A 20,546-nucleotide genomic window follows, 5' to 3' on the forward strand; every position below is an offset into this window, starting at 1 on the left:
GAGACTTTAGTGTTAGATTGAATATGTGGGTTGAATGAGAGAGAGTAGTCAAGTATAATGCCAATGTTACAGGGTTTGTGAGACAGGAAAGATGGTGGTGCTGTCTACAGTGACGGGAAAGTCAGGGGAAGGATAGGGTTTGGGTGGGAAGATAAGGAGTTCTCTTTTTGACATGTTAAGTTTGAGGTGATGGCAGGACATCCAAGTACAAAAGTCTGGAAGGCAGGAGGAAATGTGAGACTGCAGAGAAGGAGGAGAGTTCAGATCTGGAGATGTGGATTTGGGAATATTCCTCATAGAGATGGTAGTTAAAGCCATGGGAGCGAATTGCTTCTCCAAAGGAATGGGTGTAGATGAAGAATAGAAGGGGACCTTGAACTGAGCCTTGAGGGACTCCCACAGTTAGGGGGTGGGAAGCAGAGGAGGAGCCCATAAAAGAGACTGAGAGTGAGCTGCCAGAGAGATAGGAGGAGAGCCAGGAGAGGACAGTATCAGTGAAGCCAAAGTTGGATAATGTTTCCAGAAGAGGACAGTCGGCAGTGTCGAAGGCAGCTGAGAGGTGGAGGAAGGTTAGGATGAAATAGAGGCTGTTGTATTTGGCAATAAGGGGATCATTGGTGACCTTTGAGAGGGCATTTTCCTGTGAAATGAAGGGGATAGAAGCCAAATCCACCCTTTCCTCTCCATCCAAATTGCTGTCGCGCATGGGGTAGTAGATAGAGCACAGGCCTGGAAGTCAGAAGGTCACGGGTTCTACTCCCAGCTCTTCCACTTGTCTGCTCTGTGGCCTTGGGCAAGTCACTTCACTTCTCTGGGCCTCAGTCACCTCATCTGTAAAATGGGGATTAAGACTGTGAGCCCTATGCTGGACAGGGACTATGTGCAACCCAATTAGCTTGTATCCACTCCAGCGCTTAGTACAGCTCCTGGCACATAGTAAGCCCTTAACAAATACCATTATATATACACACAACTACTCAATGTATCCCACCTGGATTACTACATCAGCCTCCTTGCTGACCTACCAGCCTCCAGTCTCTCCCCACTCCAGTCCATACTTCACTCTGCTTCCCAGATCACTTTTCTACTAAAACGTTCAGTACATGTCACCACACTCCTCAAAAACCTCCAGTGGTTGCCCATCCATCTCCGTATCAAACAATAACTCCTCACTGTAGGCTTTAAAGCACTCCACCACCTTGCCCACTCCTACCTCACCTCTCTACTCTCCTTCTACAATCCAGCCTGCAGACTTTGCTACTCTAATGCTAACCTTCTCGCTGTGCCTCAGTCTCACCTATTTCACCACGTCCTGCTTCTGGCCTGGAACACTCTTCCTCCTCCCTTTGTTCTTCCCCCCTCCCAGCCCCACAGCACTTACGTACATACCTGTAATTCATTTATTTGTATCATTGTCTGTCTTCCCTCCTCTAGATTGTGAGTTCATTGTGGGCAGGGAATGTGTCTGTTTTTATTATTGTACTGCATTCTCCCAAGTGCTTAATACAGTGCTCTGCACACAGTAAGCATTCACTAAATACATCTGAATGAATGAATTGGAGGGGATCAAGGAGACAATTGGAGGAGAACATCATTGAAAACCCTTGAGGTCAGTCATGTATACACCAGTGACTATGCTCTAGAGGCCACACATACAAGAGGCATGCAGGTGATTGTAGACCATATTTCAGAATCATCAAAGACTCACTGACAGACAATGAAAAGGACCAAGGCTATGACTCTCCACCAGCAACTCAAAATTGAATGTTGTCACGGAATTCTGTTATCTAAGCAACACATTGTCCAGTGATGTAAGGAAAGATAAAATGATAGAAAACTGACTCAAGAAGGTCAGCGTGCTCTTTGAGACTCAGGGAAAGTGGAGTCAAACTGACATCAGGATTCAGATCAAATTGAAGGTCTAGGTCAATGGTAGGGTCCAACCTTCTTTCAAGTTTGAAACCTAGACTTATTACAGACAGCACAAAAGCAGCATGGCTCAGTGGAAAGAGCCTGGGCTTGGGAGTCAGAGGTCATGTGTTCGAATCCCGGCTCTGCCACTTGTCAACTGTGTGACTGTGGGCAAGTCACTTCACTTCTCTTGCCTCAGTTACCTCATCTGTAAAATGGAGATTAACTATGAGCCTCACGTGGGACAACCTGATGACCCTTTATCTACCCCAGCGCTTAGAACAGTGCTCTGCACATAGTAAGTGCTTAACAAATACCAACATTATTATTATTATTGTTATCTAACTTCTAGATCAGTGCTATCAATGCTGCCAACTAGGGCCAGAGCAGGATCACAAAGTATGAGGTTTTAAAATGTAATAAGCCCACCAGCCTCAAAACAATGCTTGTAGCATGCACTTATGCCAGGTGGAACTTGTGAGGAGGTAGATGACAAGATATCAGGCAGCTGCTATTAGTTGAGTTAGGCATATGGACAGAAGAAGCATTTTATCCTATTTATGCCTAAAGTAAGACTTTGTGTGCGTGTGTGGGGAATTTACTTTAGCACCAAAAGTACAACACTGAGTTTGGTATTTGGGGAAAAATAAGCAAATACTTTTGGGTTTCTGCAATGTCCCACATATGAGTGTCCTAAGGAAAGAAGGTCCAGCAACACATAATGCTTATTATCCTAGATGAAAATTACCTACTAGTGATATTTATCTTTATGGTATTTGCTAAGAGCTTCCTATGTGCCAGGCTTTGTACTAAGCACTGAGATAGAAACAAGCTAATCAGGTTGGACACGGTCCAAGTCCCACATGGGGCTCACGGTCTTAACCTCTATTTTGCAGATGAAGTAACTGAGGCACAGAGAAGTGAATTGACTTACCCAAGGTCATACAGGAGAGAGGTGACAAAGCCAGGATTAGAAACAGGTCCTTCTGACTACCGTGCTCTCTATCCACTAGGCCATGCCACTTCTTGATATTCCTTGTGCATAGTGATTAATATACAGAAACTTTAGGAGTCCCTGCATTTGTTTTTTTTTTGTGTCTAAATTTAGCCAGGCACAAATATTTCAATTTAGTCTTTGCATGTTCTTGCATGTTCTTGTAAAAATCAGTTTGTGCATAAAAGTCTAAGTTAAGAGCTCAAGTACACTAATTTCCTCTTCTCTACATGTTAAAACATTGTATATCTGTCCCTATGTGCCTGAATCTAGTGCATTTCAGTTCTGACAGGTTATCATTATTATGGTATTTGTTGAGTGTTTAATATGTGTCAAGCCCTGAAATAAGCATGGGGTAAATACAAGGAAAACAATTCAGATATAGCCCCTGTCCCACAAGGGACTCACAATTTTAGTGGGAAAAGACAGACACAGAGAACAACACTAAATTATAAAAAAATAATAAAATAAAATTAAAGATTAAAAAAATTCAAATCGGGAACATTTAAAATAAGTAACTTAAAACAACTTGCAGGGGACAGTCTTCAGGCTCCTCTCGGCTCCAGCTAACAGTCCTTGGTTAAAAACTGCCCCACCTTCCCAATTTTCTGTAAATTGGAAAGATAGGCTTCACTCCGTTGGTGTTGGTAAGGAGGAAGGACACAATCCGGGCCATTAGGTGACCCCAGTCTTATTTCCATAAGGCCATGTGGGTCTCATATCTCAGTTTCTGCCCACCCTCTACTCTGGCAGGGCAGGGACAGTACTTTTTTGTTTTGTTTATGGTATTTGTTAAGTGCTTACAATATGCCTGACACTGTACTAAGCACTGAGGTAGATACAAGGTTAGATACAGTCCATCTCCCAGATAGGGCTCACCTTCTTAATCCCCATTTTACAGATGAGGTTACTGAGGCACAGAGAAGTGAAATAACTAGCCCGAGGTCACACAGCAGACAAGTGGCAGAGCTGGGATTAGAACCCAGGTCCTTCTGACTCACAGGCCCATGCTCTATCCACTAGGCCATGCTACTTCTCCAAGCTACTTCATTCCCATAGGGTCTGATAGGATGAGGGAGGTTACCCTGATAAGTATCCTAAACATACATACAGACAGACAGACAGACAGACAGACAGACATATGTGCATATGTATATAGGAAGCTTTTGGGGAGATTTTTTTTCTCCAAAATCAAACCTCACTTTTTTTTCTCCTTGGGTCTAATTCAGTAGTTTTTGTTTCTGAAACTGTTGGTGAAATTCACTGATATGACCTCAAAACATCACTTTTAATGGTGCCATTTTTAAATACTAACTGCTTGAGTGGGTTGCTTGTGGCATGGATCTCTGGAGTGTGACAAAAAATATCCTGGGCCTGGGTCTTCATTTTCATACAATGTAGAAATGATAATTTGTTTAGCACCTCAATGATGTTAAAGAAGAGAATGCTATAATAAGCAAAGTTATACCATGTGAAATCATATCAGGATATAGGAAAACTAGTTTCTTATAGAGATAGCACTGCAAAACTTATTGGGCTTAACCACTCCTCCCTCTCCTCCTCAGCCTTTGAAGTATTTTGACTGACTTGAACAAGGTGATTAGAGTTCATTTCAATTTAGAATAATGGAAGGTCTGTTTAGCATGGATAATAACAGATCCATAATGCATTACCAAATGTGCATTTTTACTGCTTAGAATGTGAAAGGTAACACCTTTGAAAATGAAGTACTTGACTATGTACACATAAAACATATCATTTAAAATACATAATTATCAGCACAAATGTGCATTTCTATCATTATGTAACTATACTGTTGATTTCTTTAACCAGTTTCTTGAATATAGGTATATTATTTTAGTCACTTCTAATCTTGGGAATGCATTAATAGGCTTTACATTACTTGGTCTTTACATTCTTGTGGGCAAGGAATGTCTGCTTGTTATATTACACTCTCTGAAGCTCTTAGTACAGTGCTCTGCACACAGTAAGCACTCAATAAATACAATTGAATGCATGAATTTGAGCCTGCTTGACAAATCCCTCATCTCCCCTATTCCCTCTCCCTTCTGCGTTCCTATGCACTTGGATCCGTACCCTTTAAGCACTTGATATTTGCTCTCTGCCCCCCAGCTCCACAGCATTTATGTACATTCCCCTGTGGGCAGGGAATGTGTCTACCAACTCTATTGTATTATAATCTCCCAAGCACTGAGTACTGTGTTTTGCACATAGTATGCACTCAATAAAAATGATTGATTGATATGGTAAAAGTAGATAATTCCTTGAATTTGTAAAGCATTTTAATTTTTTCAAAGCACTTTCATGCCAGTGATCTCATTTAATCGCCCCATAATTCTTGCAAAGTAGGAGAGATCATTACCCTCAGTTTACAGTTTAAGAATTTGAGCCACAGAGAATACATCAAGTGACTTTCCCGATGTCACACAGCAGACCAGTGGCAGAACTAGAACTGGGGCCCATCTCTCAGGATACTGTCCCCTGAAGTAACTACCTCTAGTTCAAGAAGTTCACGTTTGTATTCACCAGTAGAAGTGTAATATTTCTGACAAAAGAAAAAAAATGGCCTCCTGAGGCACATACGATGAATGTTTACAAACTCGGTGTCCTAGAGACCTGTGACAATTTTTGGTAATTAAAGCTCAATGTAACCACACATATTTATCAATGAGGATCTCGCTGAAGAACTAGCGAGGAGCCTGAAATTCTGCTCTTCTATCCATAGGTGGTATTACTGAACACTTACTGTGTGTATAGCACCCTACTTAAAGCTCTAGCCACAGTACCTTTTAATCTTTGTTTTTTGTCTTTATGTTGTCTGCAGTATTTTGTTTCATCTCTCCTTTTGATGCTAGCGATGCCTGTCTACTTGTTTTGTTTTGTTGTCTGTCTCCCCCTTCTTAGACTGTGAGCCCATCATTGAGCAGGAATTGTCTCTACCTGTTGCCGAATTGTACTTTCCAAGTGCTTAATACAGTGCTCTGCACACAGTAAGTGCTCAATAAATACAATTGAATGAATGAATCTGTATCCCCTCTTCCCCTTTTTATTTTTAAAGACAGTAAGCTCCTTGTGGACAGGGAACATATCTATCAACTCTGTTGTATCACACTGTCTCAAGCACTTGGTAAAGTGCTCTGCAGACAGTAAGCACTCAATAAATACCATTGATTGATTGATTTTTAGATGGCAAGCCCCTGGGGGACAGAGAGAGTGCCTAATTTCCACCTCTATATTCTTTCCCAGCACTTAGTGCAGCGTTCCATAAACATAAGTGCTTAATCATTGCTAATAGTAATAATTGTGGCATTTGTTAAGCACTTACTACATGCCAGGCACAGAACTAAGCGCTGGGGGTGAGGAGAGGGAGGATACAAGCAAGACACAGTCCCTGTCCCACATCAGGCTCACAGTCTTAATCCCCCTTTTACAGATCAGGTAACTGAGGCACAGAGAAGTGAAGTGACTCACCTAAGGTCACACAGCAGACCAGTGGCAGAGCCGGGACCACTTCTAGGAGGGGGAAAGTAAACTCCCCCTCCAGTTATAGCCCTATCTCCCTACTACCCTTCTTTCCAAAATCCTAGAACGAGTCGTCTACAATCGATGCTTGGAATTCCTTAACTCCCATTCTCTCCTAGACCCCCTCTAATCTGGCTTCCGTCCCCTCCACTCTACCGAGACTGCTCTCTCTAAGGTCACCCGTGACCTCCTTCTTGCCAAATCCAATGGCTCCTACTCCATTCTAATCCTCCTTGACCTCTCTGCCTCCTTTGACACTGTCGACCATCCCCTCCTCCTCCATACCTTATCTCACCTTGGCTTCACGGACTCCGTCCTCTCCTGGTTCTCCTCTTACCTCTCTGGCCGGTCATTCTCGGTCTCCTTTGCTGGCGTCTCCTCCCCCTCCCATCCTTTAACTGTTGGAGTTCTTTAAGGGTCAGTTCTTGGCCCTCTTCTGTTCTCCATTACACTCACTCCCTCGGTGAACTCATTCGCTCTCACGGCTTTGACTACCATCTCTACGCAGATGACATGCAGATCTACATCTCCGCCCCTGTCCTCTCCCCCTCCCTTCGGGCTCGCATCTCCTCCTGCCTCCAGGATGTCTCCACCTGGATGTCGGCCCGCCACCTAAAACTCAACATGGGCAAGACTGAGCTCCTCATCTTCCCTCCCAAACCCGGTCCTCTCCCAGACTTCCCTATCACCGTGGATGGCACGACCGTCCTTCTCGTCTCTCGGGCCCGCGATCTCGGTGTCATCCTCGACTCGTCTCTCTCGTTCACCCCACGCATCCTATCCATTACCGAGACCTGCCGGTTTCACCTTTACAATATCGCCAAGATCCTCCCTTTCCTCTCCACCCAGACGGCTACCTTACCGCTACGGGCTCTCGTTATATCCTGGCTAGACTACTGTGTCAGCCTTCTCTCTGACCTCCCTTCCTCCTCTCTCACCCGGCTCCAGTCTATTCTTCACTCCGCTGCCCGGCTCATCTTCCTGCAGAAACGATCTGGGCATGTCACTCCCCTTCTTAAACAACTCCAGTGGTTGCCTATCAACCTCCGCTCCAAACAAAAACTCCTCACTCTAGGCTTCGAGGCTCTACATCACCTTGCCCCTTCCTACCTCTCCTCCCTTCTCTCTTTCTACCACCCACCCCGCACGCTCCGCTCCTCCGCCACCCACCTCCTCACCGTCCCTCGGTCTCGCCTATCCCGCCGTCGACCCCCGGGCCACGTCCTCCCGCGGTCCCGGAACGCCTTCCCTCCTCACCTCCGCCAAACTGATTCTCTTCCCCTCTTCAAAACCCTACTTAAAACTCACCTCCTCCAAGAGGCCTTCCCAGACTGAGCTCCCTTCTCCCTCTACTCCCTCTACCACCCCCCCTTCACCTCTCCGCAGCTTAACCCTCTTTTCCCCCCATTTCCCTCTGCTCCTCCACCTCTCCCTTCCTATCCCCTCAGCACTGTACTCGTCCGCTCAACTGTATATATTTTCATCACCCTATTTATTTTGTTAATGAAATGTACATCGCCTTGATTCTATTTAGTTGCCATTGTTTTTACGAGATGTTCTTCCCCCTGACTCTATTTATTGCCATTGTTCTTGTCTGTCCGTCTCCCCCGATTAGACTGTAAGCCCGTCAAACGGCAGGGACTGTATCCGTTGCTGACTTGTTCATTCCAAGCGCTTAGTACAGTGCTCTGCACATAGTAAGCGCTCAATAAATACTATTGAATGAATGAATGAAGGAGCTCGATAAATACGACTGAATGAATGAAGTAAACGAGTGAAAGACCCAAGGGTTACTCCGGACCTCTTTCCTTCCAGGTAGAGTAGGAAAGTGGTAAGGGAAGAGAGGGCAAACGGGAGGGAAAAAAAAAAGTGGGACACCCGGCTGAGGAAAGAAAATTGGGAGGGATGAAGGGAGAGGAGCACGTAAAGAGAAGGAATCAGAAGAAGAAAAGGAAGGAAAACGGCAGAAGAAAAGAGAGGAGAGGCAAAACTGACGGTATTGGGGCGGGGGAAGAGAGGCTAGAGAGCGTGGCGGGTGTTGTCAATGAAGAGAAGCAGCCAAGGGGCGGGACTTGGTTTTTAAATCGAGGGGGTTTGTCTCTTCCTCTGAGGCCGTGGGGGGAGAGCACGTCCCAAACGCAACTCCCCTCCCTTTTATTTTCTTTTGTTCTTTCTGTCTTTCCGGGCCCCATGTGGCTACGAGGCCGGCTTGATCTCAGAGTTTCACCGTCACTGCCGCCTCCTCCCGCACTTTTGTCGGTGGTTGCCGAGCGCCGGCCCTCACCGGGGGGAGCTCGGCCGAACGACTCCCGCCCCGGCCCCGTCTTCCACTTCTCCCTCCGGCGCGCACCTGAAACCCTCCCCGGGAGCCTCAGCCGCAGCCCTGGACCACCCCCCGCGGCAGCCGGCGCCCACGGGACCGCCCGGCCCACGCACGGCGGCTAGGTGAGGAAGGAGCGCGTTTCTCGGGCTCCGCTTTGCCCCACTTCCCTCCCCGGGTTCCTGCCACGGCTCGGGCCCCACGATCGGAATTTGGGAGGCCCAGGAGTGGGGCGCGCTCTGTGTGCGCGGAGGGAGGGAGGCCCCGCTCGGGGAGCCGGGGAAGGGGTGGGTGCGGGGCAGCGCCCTAGACCGAACACAACCGCCCTGGGTGACCGCTCCCTCGTCCCCAGGAAATGGAGCCGAGCAGCCCGAGGGGGCGAGCGGGCGGCCGCAGGTGACAGGCTGGGCTTGGACGCACAACTTCCACACGGGGCATTCGTCCCCAGTGGAGAGCCGAGCGGACGGGTACCTGCTCCTTAAACGGGAACTTTCTTGGAAAACTTTTCCCCCCGCCACTCCCGTGATCTTTAGGCACCCGGGCCACTCCCGTGGCCGGAGAGCCTGCGACGACTTCAAAGGGGAGGGCGTGTCCGAGAACGAGTTGTCACTGTCTATCTGACAGGTTTCTCGGGGTTGCCCAGAAAGGGTTGAAAGTCAGTAACCAGGGGACCCCGAAAAAGGATTGGGCAATAGCTCCCAATGGGTGGCTCCCTTTCCTTGAGCCGAACTTTTTGAAACAGCCTGTTAGGTGGGAGAGATGCCCCCCCCTCCCCGCCCATTTCGTTACTTGGGAGATATTAGATCCGCTTACTGCCGCGGTTACATCTGATCACCAGAAACCGTGTTTTGCCTCCCCCTAGGACTGGTAGAATAGATGTAGATCTGAAAACGATGCTGGGGCTACGAGATTTTTTTTGAAGTGGTCTAAATCATCTGATTGTTTTGTCGAGTACAGCTAATGACTTAAGGGTTCGGCACGAGGTAGGTGAATTATGGCCGTCACACCTGGGCATTACCTGCAAATGCAAAGTCGTCTCCATTGGCCAGATGGGTTCTTGCCTCGCTGTGAAGACAATAGGTGAGGTGCAAATAGTACAGTTTTCTTGCTACTCTACCAAAGAATAAATATTTAAGGGTTAAGTGGGGGGAAATGGTGAAAGTAGAATTCATTATTTAAATTGACAATTGAGTGAAGCAACTGTTTAGTCAACTTTTTGTTTTTATCACCAAACAGATCTCTTGGCATTGCTGAAATGGATAAATTAATGCTAACTTCGGTATGCAGAATCGAAGAGCACACTAGTTTACAACATTCATAATGGGCCACAAGTTTGGTCACTGGAGTTCTGGGCCATATCTTTTTAATGGTATTTAAGTACATACTCTGTGTCTAATACTAGAGTAGATACAGGCTAATCAGGCTGGATACAGTCCTTGTCCCGTGTGGAGCTCATAGTCTATGGAGGGAGAAGAGGTATTGAATCCCCATTTTGCAATTGAGGAGACTGAGGCACATAGACTTGCCCAAGGTCACACAGCAAGGAAGTGGTGGGACTGGGATTAGAATCCAGGTCTGCTGACTTTCAGGCCTGTGCTTTATCCCCAAGCCATGTTGCTTCCCTTTTGCCCTTAGGATCAGGCAAGGAAGATTCCTGCCCTGAGGGCTGAACTTCTAGCCCACAGCAACAGGGCAGAAGAAAAGTGACTTGAAGAACAGCCCCATCCCTCCTCAAAGCCGTGACAGACTTTTCCCGATTGGCAGTGATATGGTAACTAATAGTGAGAGTGAAGATCTGGTTTCACAGAAGCAAAGGGTGGCCAGAAACCGAGACCCAGTTGCCCCAGAGTCTCCGTAAGGTGACTCTGTTTCTCCTGCTGAGGGAGTTTCTCCTGCTGAACTATGTGGCTAGGACACAGTGCTAGACTTTTCACTGACCTGGGAGGGGAACACAAAGACTCCAGAGCAAGTTTGGGTTCAGGGCTCCGCTCAGCTGCTCTAGGATTATGGGAAATCTGTGTAAATCCACAAATCGGCACCCGTCATTGTCATCTTGTTGTGCTCTATGACTGGCATAATAAGGAGGTGCATGTGACCTCACATGATGATGATGGTATTTGTTAAGCGCTATGTGCCAAGCACTGTTCTAAGCACTGGGGTAGATGCAGGGTAATCAGGATGTCCCACGGGGCGGGGGGGAGGGGGGCTCAGTCTTAATCCCCATTTTACAGATGAGGTAACTGAGGTCCAGAGAAATTACGTGACTTGCACAAAGTCACACAGCTATGTGGTGGAGCTGGAATTTGAACCCACCACCTGTGACTCCCAAGCCTGTGCTTTTTCCACTAAGCCATGCTGCTCACATGTGTCAGGTAGGCTGGAAGACCATCAGCCACAACCCTATCCCCAAGAATGTAGTATAGTGCTATAAGCACATAAGCAATTAATAAACTCTGTTAATGATGATGGTGAGCATCACCCCACTGCTATTCAGTTCAGGAAGAAGCTAGATTCACTCAATCGTGTTTGAGTGCTTACTGTGTGCAGTGCTTAATGTGTGAAACCTAGATTTACCATAAACCTCTGCCTTGGGAAATGTGGCTGGTATGAAATGGCAGTGCCCGGCAGCATTTCTTTTGGATCTCATCATTTTGAAAGTTTTCACGACAAGGGGTGGGAGTGATTGAGAATCACCTTTTGTAGATGAAGTTTTTTTTGAGGCAGGGTTATGCTGGATTTCATTCAAATGGAATTAATTAGCTCCCATATTGGTTTCAGAGCCCACTTTGTAGGGGAAAAATTAGAACTTATTCTTTCAAGTCCCATGTATTGTGTGTACTTAAATCGGAATATCTACATTGATTTTCGTGTATATATTGTTAATGGTGACAATATTGACTTTGGTTTAAAGGCAGTAAGTGATGTACCATTTGTGGGCTGTGATATAAGCTCATATTGATGTACACATAGTGAATGTAGTGTTCAAATGGTATCCCCTCATTCATTCAATAGTATTTATTGAGCGCTTACTATGTGCAGAGCACTGTATTAAGCGCTTGGAATGAACAAGTCGGCAACAGATACAGTCCCTGCCATTTGACGGCCTTACGGTCTAATCGGAGGAGACGGACAGACAAGAACAATGGCAATAAATAGAGTCAAGGGGAAGAACGTCTCGTAAAAACAATGGCAATTAAATAGAATCGAGGCGATGTACATTTCATTAACAAAATAAATAGGATAATGAAAATATATACAGTTGAGCGGACGAGTACAGTGCTGAGGGGATGGGAAGGGAGAGGGGGAGGAGCAGAGGGAAATGGGGGAAAAGGGTTAAGCTGCGGAGAGGTGAAGGAGGGGTGGTGGAGTAGAGGGAGAAGGAGAGCTCAGTCTAGGAAGGCCTCTTGGAGGAGGTGAGTTTTAAGTAGGGTTTTGAAGAGGGGAAGAGAATTAGTTTGGTGGAGGTGAGGAGGGAGGGCATTCCAGGACCGCGGGAGGACGTGGCCCAGTGTCGACGGCAGGATAGGCGAGACTGAGGGACGGTGAGGAGGTGGGCGGCGGAGGAGCGGAGCGTGCGGGCTGGGTGGTAGAAAGAGAGAAGGGAGGAGAGGTAGGAAGGGGCAAGGTGATGTAGAGCCTTAAAGCCTAGAGTGAGGAGTTTTTGTTTGGAGCGGAGGTTGATAGGCAATCACTGGAGGTGTTTAAGTAGGGGAGTGACATGCCCAGATCATTTCTGCAGGAAGATGAATTGGGCAGCGGAGTGAAGAATAGACTGGAGCAGGGCGAGAGAGGAGGAAGGGAGATCAGAGAGAAGGCTGACACAATAGTCTAGCCGGGATATATCGAGCCTGTAGCAGTAAGGTAGCTATTTGGGTGGAGAGGAAAGGGCGGATCTTGGCGATATTGTAAAGGTGAAACCGGCAGGTTTTGGTAATGGATAGGATGTGTGGGGTGAACGAGAGAGACGAGTCAAGGATGACACCGAGATTGCGGGCCTGAGAGACGGGAAGGATGGTCGTGCCATCCACGGTGATAGGGAAGTCTGGGAGAGGACCGGGCTTGGGAGGGAAGTTGAGGAGCTCAGTCTTGCTCATGTTGAGTTTTGGGTGGCGGGCCGACATCCAGATGGAGACATCCTGGAGGCAGAAGGAGATGTGAGCCTGAAGGGAGGGGGAGAGGACGGGCAGAGATGTAGATCTGTGTGCCATCTGTGTAGAGATGGTAGTCAAAGCCGTGAGAGCGAATGAGTTCACCGAGGGGGTGAGTGTAAATGGAGAACAGAAGAGGGCCAAGAACTGACCCTTGAGGAACTCCAACAGTTAAAGGATGGGGGGGGGGAGGAGGCGCCTGTGAAGGAAACCGAGAATGACCGGCCAGAGAGGTAAGAGGAGAACCAGGAGAGGACGGAGTCCATGAAGCCAAGGTGAGATAAGGTATGGAGGCGGAGGGGATGGTCGACAGTATCAAAGGCAGCAGAGAGGTCAAGGAGGATTAGAATGGAGTAGGAGCCATTAGATTTGGCAAGAAGGAGGTCACGGGTGACCTTAGAGAGAGCAGTCTCGGTAGAGTGGAGGGGACGGAAGCCAGATTGGAGGGGGTCCAGGAGAGAATGGGAGTTAAGGAATTCTAAGCAGCGATTGTAGACGACTTGTTCTAGGATTTTGGAAAGGAAGGGTAGTAGGGAGATAGGTCGATAACTGGAAGGGGAAGTGGGGTTGAGAGAGGGTTTTTTTAGGATGGGGGAGACGTGGGCATGTTTGAAGGCAGAGGGGAAGGAGCCATTGGAGATTGAGTGGTTAAAAATAGAAGTTAAGGAAGGGAGGAGGGCAGGGGCGATGGTTTTTTAAAAGGTGAGCGGGAATGGGGTCCGAGGCACAGGTAGAGGGGTTGGCACTTGCGAGGAGGGAGGAGATCTCCTCTGGGGATACTGGAGGGAAGGATGGAAAAGTAGGGGAGAGGGTTGGTGGGGGGGAGGGGAGAGGCGGAGGGGTGACTTTGGGGAGCTCAGACCTGATTGTGTTGATTTTTGTGATGAAGTAGGTGGCCAGATCATTGGGGGTGAGAGATGGGGGAGGGGGAGGAGCAGGGGACCTAAGGAGAGAGTTAAAGGTCCGGAACAATTGGTGGGGGTGACGGGCATGGGTGTCGATGAGGGAGGAGAAGAAGTTTTGCCTGGCGGAGGAGAGGGCAGAGTTAAGGCAGGAAAGGATAAATTTGAAGTGTGTGAGGTCGGCTTGGTGCTTGGACTTTGGCCAGCAGCGCTTGGCAGCTCGAACATAGGAGCGTAGGAGATGGACAGAGGAGGTGATCCAGGGCTGTGGGTTAGTGGAGCGAGAGCGGCGGAGGGAAAGGGGGGCGAGAGAGTTGAGATGAGTAGAGATGGTGGCGTTGAGAGCGGAGACCTGATCATCGAGAGTGGGAAGTGAGGACAGGGCGGCAAGGTGAGGAGAGATGCTTTTGGAAAGACGGATGGGATCAAGAGAACGGAGGTCTCTGTGGGGCAGTAGCAAAGATTTGCAGGGGGAGGGAGTGTAAGAGATGAGGCAGGTGAGAAGGTTATGGTCAGAGAGAGGGATTTCAGAGTTGGTGAGGGAGGAGATAGTGCAGCGGTAGGAGATGAGATCGCGGGTGTGACCAAGTCAGTGAATGGGCACGGTATGGTGGAGCAGGAGGTCGGCAGAGTCGAGGGGGGATAGCAGGCGGGCGGCAGAGGAGTCATTGGGTACATCCATATGGATGTTGAAGTCTCCAAGGATCAGAGTGGGCAGAGAGAAGGAGAGAAGGAAGGTGAGAAAGGGGTCTAGGTGGTTGAAGAAGTCGGAGGTGGGACCAGGAGGGTGGTAGATGACAGCGACAAGTATCTGGAGGGGGTGGTAGAGGCGAATGATATGGGCTTCGAAGGAGGGGAAGGAGAGGGAGGGGGGAGGAGGGATAGTGTGGAAGCGCCAACGGGGTGAGAGGAGGAAGCCGACGCCTCCTCCTTTTACCGGTGAGTCTGGGGGAGTGGGAGAAGGAGAGGCCTCCGCTGGAGAGAGCAGCGGCGGAGACCGTGTCTTCGGGAGTGAGCCACGTTTCTGAAAGGGCGAGGAGGAGGAGAGAGCGGGAGAGGAAAAGGTCATGGACGAAAGGTAGTTTACCTGTAATGGAGTGGGGGTTCCAGAGGCCACACTTGAAAGTAGCTGTGGGTGCAGGGGGGGAGAGCGGGGGTAGGGGAGGGTTTGGATGGGAAGGAGGTGGCGGGGCCCTGGATGGGGAGAGGGGGATGAGGGGTGGCGGTGGGACAGGAGGACTGGGATGGGGCGTGGGTGGGGAAGAGAGAAGGGGGTGAGGAGGGGGTTTGGTCCGGGGGAGAGTAGCGGGAGGGGGAAGAGGGGTAGCGCTGGTAAAGTGGGGTTCTAGGGCGGGGAGGGGGGGAGGAGGCAGAGGGGAGAGCGGGAAAGAGCTGAGTGAGAGAGGGGAAGGGGAGGATAGGAAGGGGCAGGCGGGAGGAGGCGGGGAGGAAGGACATGATGAGGCCAGAGAGGTGAGTGGCAGCACTGACAACAATAAACAGTAACAAACGAAATCGGTAATATAGCAACATGATACAGTATGATACAGTACAGTAGTGTTAATAAGCGGGTGATGACCAGGGTCGGGGGTAGGCTTGATTAAGGGCCGACCTGATCAAACTCAAAGTCAGGCGGCTGGTGAGGCCAGAGAGGTGGGTGGCAGCACTGACGACAATAAACAATAACAAGCGAAATCGGTAATATAGCAACATGGTACAGTATGATACAATACAATAGTGTTAATAAGCAGGTGATGACCAGGGTCGGGGGTCGACCCGACCCAATCAGACTCAAAGTCAAGCGGCTAGCGGCCGAGAGAGTCCCAGAGCTCATGACCAAATGTCCCTGAGGCGGTGGTGGGGGCCCTGAGGTTGTCCGGGGTGGGTTGCGGCCATAGGCGTCGGCTAAGGCAAAGTAACACGGTGAGAACAAGGACATCGTCGGCGGGGGCGGGGGAGATGAATCACCTCAAGGGGGAAGAGGGAGTGAGGGCTTCCCAAAATGGCCACTCCTGGCTGGCTTCACAGGAGATCTCCTTTTATTCTTCACTTTAACCAATTATACCTGTAGAACATAAAATGGAAACATACAGGCGAGTGAGAAGCAGTCTGCCTAGTAGATAGAGCTCAGGCCTGGAAATCAGAAGGACCTGGGGTCTAATCCTGGCTCTGCCACTTGTCTGCTATGTGATCTTGGGAATGTCTATACCTATTACCTCATCTGTAAAATGGGGATTAAGACTGTGAGGCCCATGTGGGACATAAACTGTGTCCAACATGGCTACCTTATGTATACTCCAGTGCTTAGAACAGACCTGGCACATAGCACTTAACAAATACCATATAAAAATTGTAAAAAAGGCTTTATTATTAGTAGTATTCTTTAATATAGCAAATCCCTTTTCCATGCCAACTGTGAGGGGGCAGGTCTCTTTCTCTTCTCTCTCCCCTCCTTCCCCCTTCTCCCCCACCCAGGTACACCAATGAACTACCTGTCTGACTTGGCCCTTTGTAAGCATTTAACCTACACATATCTATCTTTGACATGGGAATGTGTGATGAGTACTATTTTTAGGTCTGCTGAAATTTTACCCATCCTTTCCATGCCTTATCAATCTTATCAATGACATATGAAGTTAGCACAGTAGTTTTATTGTTGGGTGTCATATTCTTACTTTTTCACAGCCTAATTTCTTTTAGGCCCTATCCATATAATGGCTTATGATTATTAGAGTTCTAGGGTGTCATGGTATAGTGAAAGTTGGGTGTCTAAGAGGTAAGATTCTGGCAGGTGCATAATTGGCTGGTTTATACATGAATGGGCTGAGAGAGAAATGAGTGGTTGACAGGATGTGTGAAGTACTATTTTTTCCCCCCCCAATATACTTATTCAATCGTATTTGAGTGCTTACTGTGTGCAGAGCACTGTACTAAGCGCTTGGAAAGTACAATTTGGCAACAAATAGAGACAATCCCTAACCCAACAACAGTCTAGAAGCGGGGAGACAGACAACAAAACAAATAGGCATCAATAGCTTCAAAATAAATAGAATTATAGATATCTACACATCATATAATAGATATGTACAGATATACACAAATGCTGTGGGGCGGGGAGAGGGGTAGAGCAGAAGGAGGGAGTAGGGGCAGAGAAAAATAGCTTGGATCATGCCCGCTACTTTCTACACAAACTGGCTTGTCAAAGCCAATGTGGAACCGTGACCCGATAAAGATCAAGAGATGAAGGCAACATTATATGTACATGATTAAGAGAATTCTCTGTGTGACCTGGGTTCTAATGCTGACTCTGCCCCTTGTCTGTTGTGTGATATGGGCAGGGAATGTCTTTTGTTGTAGTGTACTCTCCCAAATGCTTAGTACAGTGCTTAGCATATGGTAAGCTCTTAATAAATACGACTGAATGAATGAATGAGTGAATCTTAATTTTTCTGTACCTCAGTTCCCTCATCTGCAAAATGGGGATTCAATACTTGTTCTCCCCCCTACTTAAACTGTGAACCTCACCCGTGGGGCTGGGGCTTGATTATCTCCTATCTATCCCAGTGTTTGGCACATACTAAGGGCTAAACAAATATTGTTTTCATTGTTGTTGTTATCCTTGTTATCAGTCATTATTGTTATTCCCTCCTATGGGAGACAACAGGCATGAAGTATCTTGAGGGAAGAGCAAAGGAACTTTTTTTTATTACTCTGACCCTGCCTGATGTTGGAGTGGGTTGGTCTGTGGGCATGAAATGAGTAACATGAGCTTTGAGGGATTTTAATTAACCTTCACACCAAACAGACATGTTCAGGCTTTCTGGTTCTTTCATAAATTGACAGATTTGGGTTTGACTCTGCATGAATTTCTTAAAAACTTCCTTTGGCTCCCAGACCACAGAATCTTGTGTGACCCCTGGGGAATAGCTTCTCTAGATTTATGTGGCATCGGATGGTGTAGTTTCTGGATGGGATCTCCATCACATCTGGTTTTTGAAGCAGAAGGCATGAGATGACTGCTTGCTAATGAGTGAACTATTTTATTTTAAAACAATTCCAGCTTGTTGCTTCATCCAAATATGGCTTCTGTGCCATCAACGTTTATGACATAGTGAGCAGCAGATTTGTCTTGCTTTCTTCTCAAGTGCTGAATTCAATATCATTTTCCTAGAAACATGACTTTTATGTGGGGGAAATAATACATTTAGTTGGCCTGGCATTTTAAACATTCACTCTTTCCTACTGGATAGCCCACTGTAAACTAGATCCAGGTTGATGTAATGTGGCTTTAAATGGGATCTATCTCATTACTCATTAGAGAAGTAATGTGTTCTAGTTCTAGTGTTCTAGTGGGAGGCAGAGGTCCTGGGTTCTAATCTTGCTGTTACATGCCTGCTGGGTGACCTTGGGTAAATTACTTAATTACTCTGGGCTTCTAGGACTGTGAGCCCTTTATGGGACAGGGACTGTGTCCAACCTGATTTATCTTGTATCTACCCCAGTGCTCATTAGAGTACTTGTCACACAGTTCTTAACAAATATCACGATTGATTACACTATGTGCTTTCTTCTGGAACATTTTGTTTGAACTATTTCGCCTTTACCTATGTAATTTTCCATGATTTCCTTTGATGGTATGGAGCAGCCAAAAACATATTTCCAGCTTAGAAATGAGAAAACTGAGGCCCAGCGATAAGTGTTAAAATTGGGACTGTAGCACAAGCCTTCTTACACAAACTGCATCATGCTGCTTGCAAAAACAAATTTCAAAATGTATAATTGAGAAGAGGTGAATTTTCTACCAATCTCACATATTAAGGAGATCCAAACTAAAAGGATGGATCACATCCTATTTCCTGAAGTTCAGAGGCTCTCTTGGTGGGAGGAGAAAAATTTGCACAAGAGGATTTTCCAAATAATGGGGAGTGGTCATCTATATTCAGTGGCCAGTGAGTTAGTATAATGATGCCCAGTGGAATTATCGCTGTAAAAGGTATCAAGAGTCCTAACCTCTGTTTTGTGATTGACCAGCTGAGTGATTTTGGGTGAAACATTTAAGCACTGTGGCCCAGTAGAAAACTCAGGCCATGGAGTTAGAGAACCTGGGTTCTAATCCTGACTCCACTTTTCTGCTGTGACCTTGGGAGAGTCAGTTCTTCTCTGTGCCTCAGTTCCCTCATCTGTAAAATGAGGATTAATACTGTGAGCCCCAAGTGAAACAACCCTGTTCTTCTTCCTACTTAAACTGTGAGCCCCAAATGGCACCCATCTTGTATCTATCTCAGTGCCTAATAAAGTGCTTGGCACATCCCAACTCCACCACATGTCAGCTCTGTCTGGTTTAGTGGAAAGAGCAAGGGGTTGGGAGTCAAAGGTTGCGGGTTCTAATTCCGTCTCTGCCACTTACCTGCTGTGTAACCTTGGGCAAGTCACTTCACTTCTCTGTGCCTCAGCTCATCTGTAAAATTGGGATTAAGACTGTGATCCCCACATGGGACAACCTGATTATTTTATATCTACCCCAGTGCTTAGAACAGTGCTCAGCACATAGTAAGTGCTTAACAAATGCCATCATTGTTATTATTTGGGCAAGTCACTTAACTTCTCTGTGCCTCAGTTTCCTCATCTGTAAAATGGGGATTATGACTGTGAGCCATATGTGGGACCACCTGATAACCTTGTATCTACCCCAGAGCTTAGAACAGTGCTTGGCACATAGTAATCACTTAAATACCATTATTATTATTATAAGTGCTTAGCCAGTACCACAATTATTCTTATTATATTTTTTAAAAGATTTCTATGCCACCCTTGTGTAGGGATGGTTTGGAGGGGGGTTGGGGGTGTGTGTGTGTTAGCAACTTTTAGAGTTTAGATATAAATGCTATGTGTCAAGGCAATTATTCCTTTTATTTTCTGAGAGCCACAGAATTAGTATCATGGGCCTGATGAGTCCTTTAGTGCCTATTTTCACTGGGGATAAAGGCAGGTGGATTTTTCAAAATGTTTTGGTTTTCGTTCTCTCACTAGCACTTTTTTTTTTTTTTTTGGGTGGAAACTTAGGGGAAGAACACAGTTTCAGAATCCAAAAACAAGGAAGCATAAAAGGAGCTGAGGTTTCTAAACTCCAGTTCTCACACTGTCTTGAAACTTGCTGCTCTACTGACCTTGAGTTACCCCTGTGAACTGATGATAGATCTCTCCATCTTAGGAGGGGGAAGAAAGATGACTTTCCTCCCTGGCATGGTTGTGATTTCATTAGGATTAAGGTGAACATTTCTGCAAGCTCACCCTCCTATCAACACATGCAGTTCTTTAGCAAATACACCAAAATGTATTGCGAGCTTGGCAACAAACCACATCCTAGTGGGGGGTTGTTGTTGTTTAAAAAGTTCAATGTTGAATCCACTTCTACTGACCAGAAGAGAACCTAGATCAATTTTTTTTTTTAAAGCACATAATCTCTTTTTCAGTTTGGAATCATAGAATTACTGAGGTCTGTTAGGGTGCAGTAAATAGTTTATAAGAGTTCATTTCTTGTAAAAAGGAGAGCTTCAAAATGTTTTACAAATGAGGTAACTGAGGCCCAGAGAAGTGAAGGCATCTGAGAGGTGGAGGGAGAATTAGGAAGGAGTAGAGGTCATCTGATTTGGCAAGGAGGAGATCCCAGCTCTGCCATTTGTCTATGACCTTGGACAAGTCACTTCACTGTGCCTCAGTTGCCCCAG

General features: G+C 46.9%; 1 protein-coding gene across 1 annotated transcript in view; it reads left to right on the forward strand.

Annotated features, from left to right (window-relative positions):
• The first annotated feature begins 8,596 nt into the window (after window positions 1-8,596).
• The window catches only part of ARHGEF3 (Rho guanine nucleotide exchange factor 3), a 368,353-nt gene continuing 356,403 nt past the window's right edge, over window positions 8,597-20,546 (forward strand). Inside the window, exon 1 of the mRNA XM_029051829.2 lies at window positions 8,597-8,893. The gene's annotated coding sequence lies outside the window, so the exon portion shown is untranslated. The remainder of the gene's footprint in view (window positions 8,894-20,546) is intronic.

This window comes from Ornithorhynchus anatinus, chromosome X1 (assembly GCF_004115215.2).
Source record: "Ornithorhynchus anatinus isolate Pmale09 chromosome X1, mOrnAna1.pri.v4, whole genome shotgun sequence".
NCBI lineage: Eukaryota > Metazoa > Chordata > Mammalia > Monotremata > Ornithorhynchidae > Ornithorhynchus > Ornithorhynchus anatinus.